The following is a 13818-nucleotide window of genomic DNA, read 5'->3' on the forward strand; positions in this document are numbered from 1 at the left end:
AGTCCAAGTGAGTGTAAAGATTGAGTAATTCAGTATTTTTTTCAATCTCTTTCAAAATGCATACAAGAACTCAAGGCAGTGGGGCACCTGGGTGGCTCAGTGGCTGAGCATCTGCCTTTGGCTCAGGTCATGATCCTGGGGTCCTGGGATTGAGTCTCATATCGGGTTCCCTGCTCAGTGGGGAGTCTGCTCCCCACCCCCCCCACCACTGCCTATGTCTCTGCCTCTGTCTCTCATGAACAAATAAATAAAATCTAAAAAAAAAAAAAAGTCAAGGTTAATGGCACAAAATCAGGAGAAAGTTCCTCAGTCTTTTTTTTTTTTTTTAAGATTTTATTTATTTATTCATGAGAGACACAGAGAGAGAGGCAGAGAGAGAAGCAGGCTTCATGCAGGGAGCCTGATGTGGGACTTGATCCGGGGACTCGAAGATCACGCCCTGGGCCAAAGGCAGGCACTAAACCGCTGAGCCACCCAGGGATCCCCCTCAGTCCTTTCTTGAATCTAAGTAAAGAAAAGCCTGTAACAAGCAGAGGACCAGCATGTATTTTATATGCTTTCCTAATCGGTGAGTTCATTCACAAGAATGTGTGTGTGTGTGTGTGTGTGAGAGAGAGAGAGAGAGAGAGAGAGAGAGAGAGAGTTTGGAGGAATGGAGAGTTTGAGCTTTCAGGAGCACAGCCTATCCATTGTTGCTTACTCTTGACTTGTTTAGGAAAAATCTACTTCCTCGAAGATATAAAGGAACATTCTGAACTTGTCCATGTTCAAATTATTGGCTAAACAGGTGGGACAGAAAACACTGTTTCTGTTATGTATTACAAGGTATAATATGAATGATAATCATACTACAAAGCATTTTCACCTTTTCATTTTTAAAGTTTTATTTTATTTGGAAGAGCACGAGATGTAATTCCCGTGCCATACACTTCACTCGTTTAACAGGTACAATTCAGGGACTTTTCATATATTCAGAGTTGTACAGCCACCACCACAATCAATTTTAGAATTTTTTTCATTACCCGAAACATGAAATCATACAAAATATGATCCCTTCTGACTGGGATCTTTTATTTAGCATGATGTTTTCAGGACTCATCCCTGCTATAGCACGTAACAGTATTTCATTTCTATTTTTATTGTCTAAGAAGACCCTGTTGCATGGACAGACCACATTTTGTTTATCCATTCATCAGTTGATGGACATTTGAGTTGTTTTCACTTCCTGGCTATTATGAACAATACTGTTATGAATATTTCTAAGTTTTTGTGCAGATGTAGGTTATCATTTCTCTTGGGTGTATAGAAATGATTGCTGGGTCATATGATAACATATGATAACTCTATGTTTAACCTTTTGAGGAACTATCAGACTGTTTTCCAAAGCTGCCAGTAGCATCAGCAATGTAGGAGGATTCCAGTTTCTCCACATTCTCACCAACACTTATTGTTATCTGTATGTTTAATTACAGCCATCCTGGTAGATACAGAGTGGTAACTCACTGTGGTTTTCATTTATACTTCCATGATGACTGATGATGTGGTGCATCTTTTTATGTGCTTACTGGCCATTTGTATATCTTCTTTGGAGAAATGTCCATTCAGATCCTTTGCCCACTTTTAAAATGGGCCATCTTCTACTTGATGATTGAGACTAAGTGTTCTTTATGTATTTTAAAAACAAGTCCCTCAGCAGATTTTCAAAAATGTTTTCTAATCTGTGGGTTGTCTTTTCACTTTCTTGATAGTATCCTTTGAAGTACAAAACATTTTATTTTGATGGATCCAAATGTATCTACTTTTTAATTGTTTGTGATTTTGGTATCATACCTAAGAAACCATTACCTCCTCCAATGTCCTAAGATTTATGCATCTAAGAGTTTTTATACTTTCAGCTCTTATGTTTATTTTTTCTTCTAAGAATGTTTTGGCTTTTACACTTAGGTCTTTGATCCATTTTGAGTTAATTTTGAATGTGTTAGCAGGGGTCCAACTTCATTCTTTTGCATGTGACTTAATCTTTTATTTTGAGATATCTGTGGGTTCGTATGTAGTTTTAAGAAACAGTACAGAGAGATCTCATACATATTTCATCCATTTTCCCCAATGGAAACAACTGTAACTAAAGTACAATAGCCCAACCAGGAAATTAACTTTGATAATAATCCTTTGACCTTATTCAGATTTTACTGCTTTATTTGTGTTTGTATCTATGTATGTATATATATATGTATTTAGTTATTTAAAATTTAAATTTAAAATTTAGCAATTTTATCACACAAGTAGATTTGGTAATACCCACTATCTTAAGATAAGGAACAGTTCTAGCATAAAGATTCTTTTCATAGCAAAGGCCAACTCTCTCCCTTCTCCAATTCTAATCCCTGGCAACCACTAACCTGTTCGTCATTTTGTCATTTCAAGTAAGTTACATAAATGAAAGCACACCCAGTGCATATGGCTTTCTTCACTCAACATAATTTCTTTGAGATTCATCCAAGTTTTTGTGAGTATCAACAGTTCATTTCTTTTTATTACGGAGTTGTATCCCATGGTATAGATGTACCACATTTTAACTACTTGCTCCTCAAAGGAAATTTGAATTATTTCCAATTTGGAGCTATCCCAAGTAAAACTACTAAGAACATTTGTGTAAGTTTTTACGTGAACATAAACTTTCATTTCTCATTGACATAAATGCCCAAGAGTATATTACTGGGTTGAATGGGAGGCTCGTGTTTAGTTTTTTAAGAAGCTAGCAGATTGTTTTCTAGAATGGCTATACTATTTTACTATTTTATATTCCTAGAAGCAATGTATAAGAGATCCAATTTCTTAGCATCCTTACCAGCATTTGGTGTTATTGGTATTTTTTATTTTAGCTTCTCTAGTAGGCAGGTGGTGATAACTCATTGTGGTTTTAATTTGCATTTCTCTAATGGTAACTGATAGTGAATATCTTTTCATCTGTTCATGTCTTTTGTCCTTTGCTAACTAGATTGTTTGTGGCTTTATTTTTGATATTTCAAAGTTCTTTTAATATTCTAGATATGACTTCTTTTTCAGATATGTGGCTTGCAAACTTTTTCTCACAGTTTGTAGCTTGTCTTTCCATCCACCGTATTCTTTTGCAGAAAGAAAATTTTAATTTTGATTAGGTCCAATTTGTGGTTTTATTTCAGAGGGATTGTGCAAGTCTAAAAACTCTGTCTAAAAAAAAAATAAATAAATAATAAAAAAAATAAAAAAAAATAAAAACTCTGTCTAGCCTTCGGTCCTGAAGATTTTCTATTTTTTTTCCTAAAAGTTTTAAAATTCACATTTAAATAAATTAATTTTGTATCACATATGAGGTTTAGGTAGAGGGTCTTCTATTTATTTATTTTTGCCACCAAATGTACAATTGCTCCAGAATCATTTTTAAAAATTTGTTTCTCCACTGAATTATTTTCACAACTTCATTAAAAAATCAGCTGGGCATGTTTGTGCGAGTCTGTTTCTGAGTTCTCTATTCCATTCCATTGATCTTGGTGTCTCTCTCTCCACCAACAATGCACTGTCTTGTTACTGTAGCTATGAAATAAGTGTTAATACCAAGTACAGTGTGTCCTCCAACTTCATCTTTTTCAGATTATTTTAGCTATTCTAAGGTCTATTATTTTTCTACATAAATTTTAGAATAAGCTTATCTATTTATTAAAATTTTTTTTGGAATTTTAGTAGGGATTGCCTTAAAACTGTCAATGGAACTGGGGAAAATTGACATTTTTAGTCTGTTGAGTCTTCTAATGCAGGAACATACACTGTCTCTCCATTTAGGTATGTCTTCTTTCATTTCTTTCCTCACAATTTTGCAATCTCAAGGATATATATAGGTTCTACATACATTGTGTTATATTTATATATTAGTACTTAATTTTCTTCGCAAATTACAAATGGTGATTTTAGTATTTGTTTCCACACGTTCAATGTTGATACCAACAGTAGTAAGACAACTGATTTTAGTTTGGTGATCTTAAATCCCACAGTCTTGCTGAACTCATGTATTGATGCTAAGAGTGTTTTTGTAGAACCCTTTGAATTTTTTACATAGACAATTGTGTCACATGCAAACAGGGATAGTTTTAGCTCTTCCTTTCCAAACAGGATGCCTTTTATTTCTTTTCTTGCCTTAATGCACTGACTAGAACTTCCAGTAGTATAGTGAATAAAAATAGCGGGAGCTGACTGACACCCTTGCTTTGTTCTCAATCATATAGAAAAGAGGATTTAGTCTTTCACGATTAAGTATGATATTAGCTGTAGGTTTAGCATAGATGCCCTTTATTAGGTTGAGGAAGCTCCCCCTCTACTTCTAGTCTGATGAGAACTTTGATCATGGGTGCTGGATTTTGTCAAACACCTTTTCTGTCGATATGGTCATGTGTATTTCTTTCACTTGTTTATATGGTAGAATACATTTATTTTTGAACGTTGAATAAGCTTTGCAAATGCAATAAATCTTGCTTGGTCATTGTGTTTTTATATAATGGTGCAACTAATTTGCTAATATTTTGTTGAAAATGTATCTAAGTTTATAAGATATTGTAGGTTTAGGTTATGTGTTGTTTTTTTGTAGAGTTCTTTTTAAATATGCAAATATAAAAATTTATTTTAAGTGGCGAACGCTTATTACAAAAATTAGCGAATATCTGGGCCTTTTCCTTTTCAGTTTCTCAGTTTTATAGATGAAGTGATAGAAGGGCGTGACCTCGGTCCTTTTCCATGGCCTCATCTGGAGCGGTCGAGTCTATCGGCTTTCTACCTGCAGAGTTTTTTGTTTTTGTTTTGTTTTGTGTAGCTTAGCATGAGGGTAGTAGTATCTTCATAAAACTCTCCTTAAAACTGGCATTGAAAACTCTTCACATGTTTGGTAGATAGAATTCTCCACTGAAATCATCTCAGTCAGGAGAGTTGTTTTCAGAAACTTTTAGATTATAAATTCAATTTCTTTAATGACCATAGGACTATTAAGGTGTTTATCTTAGCTGAGTTTTGGTACTTTTTTTAAAGATTTTATTTATTAATAAATAAATACACAGAGAGAGAGAGAGAGAGAGAGAGAGAGAGAGGCAGAGACACAGGCAGAGGGTGAAGCAGGCTCCATGCACGAAGCCGGACGTGGGACTCGATCCCAGGACCCTGGGACCACAACCTGAGCTGAAGGCGGCGCTAAACCGCTGAGCCACCCGGGCTGCCCAGTTTTGGTACTTTTTAAGGAATTTGTCCATTTCTTCTAGTTACAGAATTTATGAGCATAAAATTATTCAGACTATTCTGCTATAATCCTTTTAATGATTGTAGATCTATACTGACATTTCCCGCTTCATTCCTTATATTAGTAATTTTGTATTTTTATCTTTGTCAATTTGCTAGAGATTTTTCAGTTTCGTTGCGTATCAGGCTTTTGTTTCATTGATTCTTCTGTATTGTTTTCCCGTTTTCAGTTTCACTAATTTCTGGTCTTATCCTTATAATTTCCTTCGTTTTGCTTGCATTGGGTTCGTTATGCCTTTTTCTAGTTTCTGGAGGTGGAAACTTAGATTATTGATTTAAGATCTTTCTACTTTTCTAATGTAAGATTTTGTTACTATAAATTTTCCTCAGTAGTAGTTCAGTTGCATTCTACATAGGTTTTTAAAAATTTACTTATTTCGGAGAGAGAGAGTGAGCATGAACAGGGGAAGGGGGGGGAACAGTAAGAGAGAGAACCTTCAAACAGACTCCCTGCAGAGCATGGAGCCCAACATGGGGCTCAATCCCAGGACCCTGAGATCATGACCTGAGCCAAAATCAAGAGTTAGTTGCTTAACTAACTGAGCTGCCCAGGCGCCCCTGCATTCTACATATTTTGATATGTTTTCTTTTTCATTTAATTTTATGCATTTAAAAAATTTCCCTCATGACATTCTTTTTGCCCCATGAATTATTTAAAGGGTATTTTCTTTTTAAATGTTAGAAATTTTTCTATGGTCTTTACTGACTTCTAGTATGGTTTCATTATGGTGAGAGAACCCTTTCCATAATACTTTATTTTACATTTGTTAAGGTTTATTTTATGGCCCAGGATGTGTGAATGTCCCGTGGGTACTTGAAAAAAATATCTATTCTGTTGTTATTGGATAGGGTGTTCCATACATGTCAATACATCCTGTTACTTTTGTTGTTCAATTTTTCTATATTCTTTTTTTTAATAATAAATATATTTTTTATTGGTGTTCAATTTGCCAACATACAGAATAACACCCAGTGCTCATCCCATCAAGTGCCCCCCTCAGTGCCCGCCACCCAGTCACCCCCCCCTCGCCCTTCCACCACCCCTAGTTCGTTTCCCAGAGTTAGGAGTCTTCATGTTCTGACTCCCTTTCTGATATTTCCTACCTATTTCTTCTCCCTTCCCTTCTATTCCCTTTCTTTTTTTTTTTTTTTAATAAATTAATTTTTATTGGTGTTCAATTTACCAACATACAGAATAACACCCAGTGCTCATCCCGTCAAGTGTCCCCCTCAGTGCCCGTCACCCATTCTCCCCCACCCCCCGCCCTCCTCCCCTTCCACTACCCCTAGTTCATTTCCCAGAGTTAGGAGTCTTTAAGTTCTGTCTCCCTTCCTGATATTTCCCACTCATTTTCTCTCCTTTCCCCTTTATTCCCTTTCACTATTATTTATATTCCCCAAATGAATGAGACCATATAATGTTTGTCCTTCTCTGATTGACTTATTTCCATCGAAAGATGAATGGATAAAGAAGATGTGGCTTTTGTATGCAATGGAATATTACTCAGCCATTAGAAATGACAAATACCCACCATTTGCTTTGATGTGGATGGAACTGGAGGGTAATTTTTCTATATTCTTGATGATTTTCTGTCTAATAGCTCTTTCAATTGCTGGAGAGTAGAGTTTTGAAATCCATTATAACTGTGCATCTGTCTATTTATCCTTTTTGCACTACCATTTTTTCCTTCATATACTTTGAGGTCTTGTTTGGCATACCTACATTTGGAATGATTGTCACCTCAATGGCATTGCCCTTTTTTATCATTATCCAATACCCCCATCTCTAGTAATTTTTCTTGCTCAGAAGTCTACTTTATCTGATATTAACAGACAGTTCTGCTTTTCTGAAGTTAATATTTGCATCGTACATACTTTTCAACCTTTTACTTTCAAGCTGCCCATATTATACTTGAAGTGAGTTTTTTACAGACAACATATTGTTGGATCATGTTTTATTACCCATTGTAGCTAACTTTGTCTTTCAATTGGTGTTTTTAGACCATTTACATTTAAGGTAAATATTAAGATGCTAGGGTTTAAGTGCAATATGTAAGTTTATTGCTCATCTCCTATATATTTCCTCTGTTTCTTGTTATTCTGTCCCCCTGCCTCTTTTCTTTTTAAACATTCCTGTGGGCTACTTGAACATTCATTTTATGGGAGTAAGAGAACTTTAATTCTCAGTAGTAGTTTCCTAGGATACCATAACAACGTACCACAAACAGGTGGCACAAACAACAGAAATTTGCTGTCTGACAGTTCTGGAAGCTAGAAGTCTGAAACCAAAGGGCAAGGCCACACTTCCTCTGACACCCATAGCAGATTCCACCCTTGCTTCTTGCTACCTTCTGGCAATCACTGGCATTCCTTCACTTGTAGCTGCATTATTCCAATCTTTGCCTCTGTCAACATGTGGCATTCTTCCTGTGTGTCTGTCTTCACATGGTTGTCTTCTTATAAAGACACCAGTCATAATGGATTAGGGACGTACTGTCCTCGACAATGACCTCATCCTAATTACATCGGAAACAACACTATTTCCAAATCAGGTAAAATTCTGAGGTACCAGGAGTTAGGATTTCAACATATTGTTTTGGTGGTGACACAATTCAACCCATAACACTTCCTACCAACTTTATTCCTTTTGTGCTAAGCTGCTTATTTACCTTGGTTTTTCTGCTTCTTGCACTTATGCTCTCCCAAATGTCTAGTTGTCTTTGGCTTTTCTATTTTATGAATGAAAGATAGGGCAAATTTTTATAGGCAGCTGGTATGGATTTTGTTTTCATTTGTATAAATCTCTTTCTTCAGCTGGCTTCCTCTATGTTTTTTAGTTTCCTCAAATTCTACAATGCTTATTCCTAGGTCCTGACCCTATAGTAGAAATCACATCAGAGAGATAGGTCATCCTTTTTACAGTGCAGTTCTTGACTGATTATGCTGGAAAAAAGCAGAGCAAAATGGATGAGGGGAGGCGTCTGATTGGTCTGCTTGTTCTAAATGTTAATCTTCAATTAGCCTGGGAAATGCCTCAGGGCCTTGATCAGTTTTTTCACCTCACTCTCAGTTTAGATCTTCTGCATCTGTTCCTACCTTCTGGTTAGTTTTCTCCTATGTGCTTTTTGGGTAATAGGTTTCTTAACTATTTTGCTTCAGTCCCATCTGCTTTCTATCATCTAGTAATCGCACAAAATTTCTTTTCCATTAACAGCTTCCCTTTCTGTTCTCCCTAAAATTTAAGATATATTTAATCTTCTATTTTTATAGATCGTCAGTACTTGGAGAGGTAGGCAAAGGTATTCTGGCTTCTATTTCAATCTACTTTAATATTTCTTCATTTTTGAGTTAATTTTATTTCATTGTTCAAATAATTGGAAACTTTATCATAAGAAACATTTTCAAAGTGGCTTATTTCTTGGAGAATTGTAAATCTCATAGTGTTAGTGGGGTATTTTTGGTGCCCCTCACCCAAACAAAGACTGTGAAAGGTGTAAAAATCCCCCCAATCTTCTCTGGAATAAGAGGGGAAGTATAGAGCCAATTGTCTACAAATAACAAACCAGCAGACAAAAACACAGAAAAATGGTTTTTAAGACACTGGATATTAGGCAAAGCAGGACAATGATGCCTAAAGGATGGAAAGCAAGTGAGGTGAGTTCTACTCTTGTAGCACATTCCTAAATTAAAGAGACATTATAAATTAAAAGTTTCAGAAATCCAAAGCAGCTAGAGCTCACGGGACAAAGTATCAGAGAAAAGACAGAAGGGCAAGGCTCACTCAAAAAGAAAGATAACCTGGATAGCAATTTATCCATTAGATAAAATCAATTTAGAGTTAAGGACCTTCCTATAAAGAAAACTCCAGGCCCAAAGGGCTCTACTGGTCAATCCTACCAAACATTCAAGGAAGAAGTAATACCAGTTCTACACAAACTCTTCCAGAAAGTGAAAAGAAAATACAACACTTTCATACTCATTTTATATGGCCAGTATTACCATGATACCAAAACCAAAGACATTCCAAGAAAGAAAGCCACAGACCCGTAGCCCTCATGAATATGGACAAAAAAATTGTCAACAAAATGTTAGACTGTACCCAGCAACATATTAAAAGGATTATAGGAATGCCTGTCTGGCTCAGTTGGTAGAACATGTGACTCTTGATCTTGGAATCCTAAGTTTGAGCCTTACATTGGGTGTAGAGTTTACTTAAAATAAATAAATAAAAGATTTGGGTATGTAATTATACCTCAATAAAACTGCATGTATATATATAATATATAAAAACTCTGACAATTCAATAACAAAAAGACAAAATCCAATTTCTAAAAGGGCAAAGAAAATAGACATTTTTCAAAAAAAGGGTAGAGAAATCATCAATAAATACAAGATCCTCCACACTACTAGTCATCAGGGAAATACAAATTAAAAAAATAATTAAAAACACAGAAAAACCAAGAAGGTGAAAGACCTATACACTACAAACTACAAGACATTGATGAAAGAAGCTGAAGACGACACAAAGAAATGGAAAGATATTTCATGCTCATGGATTAGAAGAATATTCTTAAAATCTCCATACCACACAAAACAATCTACAGATTCAATGCAATCCCTATTAAAATACCAATTGTATTTTTCACAGAACTAGAATGATTCTAAAATTTGTACCGCATCATAAAAGGCTCAAAGGAGTCTTGAAAAAGAAGAACAAAACTGGTGGCATCATGCTTCTTGATTTCAAAACTACAGTAATCAGAACAGTATGGTACTAGCACAGAAGCAGATACATAAATCAATGGAACAGGATAGAGAGCTCAGAAATAAATCTACGCTTATATAGTCAATTAATTCATGACAAAGGAGTCAGGAGTACTCAATGGGAAAAAAAGTCTAATAAACGGTGTGGGAAAACTGGATAGTTATATGCAAAAGAATGAAAGTGAACCACTTTGTTATACCATACACAAAACAAAATTAAAATGGATTAAAGCCCTAACTATGGACCTGAGACCATAAAACTCTAATTAAAAGAAAGCTCTTGGACATCAGCCTTAGCACTATTTTCTGGATGTGTATCCCCAGGCAAGGGAAACAAAAACAAAACCAAACAAAAACAAAACCAAAGGACTACATCAAACTAAAAAGCTCTGCAACAGCAAAGGAAACCATCAACAAAACAAAAAAGCAACCTACTGAATGTACAAATGGTATGTTTGGTAAAGGGTTAATACCTAAACTATATGAAGAACATATACAACTTAGCACTAAAAAACAAAACAACAACAACAACAAAAAAACAAAAACCAACAATACAATTAGGAAATGGGCAGAGAGACATTTTTTCAAAGAAGACCTACAGATGGCCAAAGAACACATTAAGAGATGCTCAACATCACTAATCATCACAGAATGCAAATCAAGACCAAAATGCGATATCACCTCACACCAGGCAGCTAGTATCAAACAGGTAAGAAATAAGTTTTGGTGAGGATATGGAGACAAGGAAACTCTTGTGCACGTGGTGGGAATATAAATTAGTACAGGCACTATGGAAAACATTATTGAAGTTCCTCAAAAAATTAAAAATAGAAATACCAAACAATCTAGTAATTTCACTCCAGGGTATTTATCTGGAAAAAACAAAAACACTAATTTGAAAGGATATATGTTCACTGCAGCATTATTTACAATAGCCAAGACATGGAAGCAATCTAAATGTCAATCAATGGATGAATGGAAAAAGAAGATGTGGGATATTAGTCAGCCATAAAAATGAATTAAGTCTTGCTGTTTGGTATAACATGGACCTAGAGGGTATTATGCTAAGTGAAATAAGTCACACAGAGAAAGACAAATGCCATACGATTTCCAAAAAAACAAATGAACAAATAAACAAAACAGAGCAACAAAAAAGAAACAGTCGTAAATTCAGAGAACAAACTGGTGGTTGCCAGAGGGAAAAGAGGTAGGAGGCTAGGTGAAATAGGTAAAGGGCATTAAGAAGTACAAACTTCCAGTTATAAAATAAGTCCTGACAGGGATGAAAAACGCAGCATAGAGAATATAGTCATTAACGCTGGTAATAACTTTGGTGACAAATGTTAACTACTGCTACTGTGGTATCTCATAATGTATATAATTGTTGAATCACTAGGTTGTATACCTGAAACTAATATAATACATCAGTATGGAGTATACTGTGCATCAAGCATATTTCAATTAAAAATAATAAAATAAGAAAAAAGTAAACTACTAAACAATATCTCTCATGAACACGGATACAGTCAGTCCATAACATCATATTAATAAGTAAAAAAGAAAAGCCATATGATCATCTCAATAGAAAGAGTATTTATCAATATTCAACATCTACCTTTTTAATTTTTTATTTTTTTACTTTTTTTTAAAGGTTTTATTTATTTATTCATGATAGACAGAGAGAGAGAGAGAGAGAGAGAGAGAGAGAGAGGCAGAGACACAGGCAGAAGGAGAAGCAGGCTCCATGCCAGGAGCCCGATGCTGGACTTGATACCGGGACTCCAGGATCGTGCCCTGGGCCAAAGGCAGGTGCCAAACCGCTGAGCCACCCAGGGATCCCCTAACATCTACCTTTTTTTAAAAAAATATTTTTAGTTTATTTATTCATGAGAGACACACAGAGAGAGCAGAGACATAGATAGAGGGAGAAGCAGGCTCCTCATAGGGAACCTGATGAGGGACTCGATCCCTGGGCTGGAATCTCGCCCTGAGCCAAAGGCAGATGCTCAACCACTGAGCCACCCAGGTGTCCCTCAACATCTATTTCTAACAAAAACTCAGCAAATGAAGATAGAAGGAAACTTCCTCAACCTGATAAAAGGCATGCTTCACCCTGAGATCAAAGACAGGATGTCTGTTCTCACCACTTCCATTCAACATCAAATGGGAGTCTCTGCCCAGAGAAGTCAGGCCCAAAAAAGGGGCATCCAGATTGGAAAGGAGGACACAACTGCTTATTTGCAGAAGACATGATCCTTTCTGTAGAAAGTCCAATGGAATTTACAAACAAACTCTACTTTTATATCCATAAAAGAGTATAACAAAGTTACAGTATTCAAGAGCAACATACAAAATCAACTGTTTTTATATGTAAGGAACAATCGAAATTGGATCTAAACAATACTATGTATAATAACACCTAAAAAAATTGAAAAAAACTTAGATGAGACAAAGGATGAAAGACCTGTATACTGAAATACACAAAATATTGGTAAGAGAAATTAGAAGAGACCAAAATAAAGGGAGGGATATACCTTTTTCTTAGGTCAGATGGTTCAATTTTCTTAAAACGACATTCTCTCCAAATTAGCCTACAGAGTCAACGCAATTGCATTCACAATCCTAGTAGTTTTTTGGTTTTTGTTTGTTTGTTTTGGTAGAAACTGATAAGTTGATTCTAAGTTTCATATGGAAATGGAAAGAACATAGGATAGCCAAAACAAATTTGAAAAAGAACAAAAGTTGAAAGACTAACATTACTGGCTTTCAAGACTTATCATAAAGGTGCTCAAACAATATGACAAAACATAAACTTCAGTCTGTACCTTTTACCTTATACCTTATAAGGTACATCCAATACCTTGAAATTAACTCAAAATTGTTGATAACACAGGTGAATTCTAGTGCTAAGATAGCCCAGAATCACTGGGGAACATCCATACTCAATCAAAGAAACTAAGTCCTCAGGAATTGCTGAAAGTCATTTCATTCTTTGAAAAAAAAAGTGGCAAATAGACCAAAATATAAGACTTAAAGCTATAAAACTTAGAACACTGGGAGAAATCTTCTTGAATTTGGATATGACTGCAAAAGCATAATTTACAAAAGGAAAAAAGGTAAAATGAACTTCATCTAAATTTAAAAATTCTCTTCAAAATACACTGTCTAGTTCATAAAATGCTTAAAAAGTTAGATACTACCACCATTTACCCCATCACAAAGTGTCCCCCTCTTTGAAGAGACCCATGAAGAAGCCTCAAAGAGTAGAAAATATTACCTGATCCCAAGGAACTGTCTCCCCGCCACCCTGTCCCACTTTCTGGGCAAAATACATCTCCTAAATGGTTGTATTTCCATTTCTGTGTGGTGACCAAGATTCTCAAGGCCAAAACCATGACTCAACTTTAGCAATTATGTTAGACTTCATACCTGTATAGAAACTTCACCTTATCTCATTGTCGTTATTTATGTTTTCTACTTTATTTAGAATTGCCAGACTTTAAAAAAAATGAACACCCAACTTAGTTACAATTTAAGATAAACAAGGAATCTTTTCTTAGTGTAACTATGTCCATTTGGCATCTTGTATTTTACTGTCAACACTAAATTTATTGCAAACATTCTTATCGTCCAACTCAAACGCTAATGGAAGAGATAAATATGTATATATACACACATAACTTAGAAATATCTCAAAGTAAACTTACACTTGAATTCTTAAAACTATTTTAAAATAAT

General features: G+C 35.3%; 1 protein-coding gene across 2 annotated transcripts in view; it reads right to left on the minus strand.

The window, feature by feature from the left end:
* Positions 1-13818, minus strand: part of ULK4 (unc-51 like kinase 4) — a 589543-nt gene that overhangs the window by 122693 nt on the left and 453032 nt on the right. The window lies entirely within an intron of this gene.

Source organism: Vulpes vulpes, chromosome 11, assembly GCF_048418805.1.
Source record: "Vulpes vulpes isolate BD-2025 chromosome 11, VulVul3, whole genome shotgun sequence".
NCBI classification, from domain to species: domain Eukaryota; kingdom Metazoa; phylum Chordata; class Mammalia; order Carnivora; family Canidae; genus Vulpes; species Vulpes vulpes.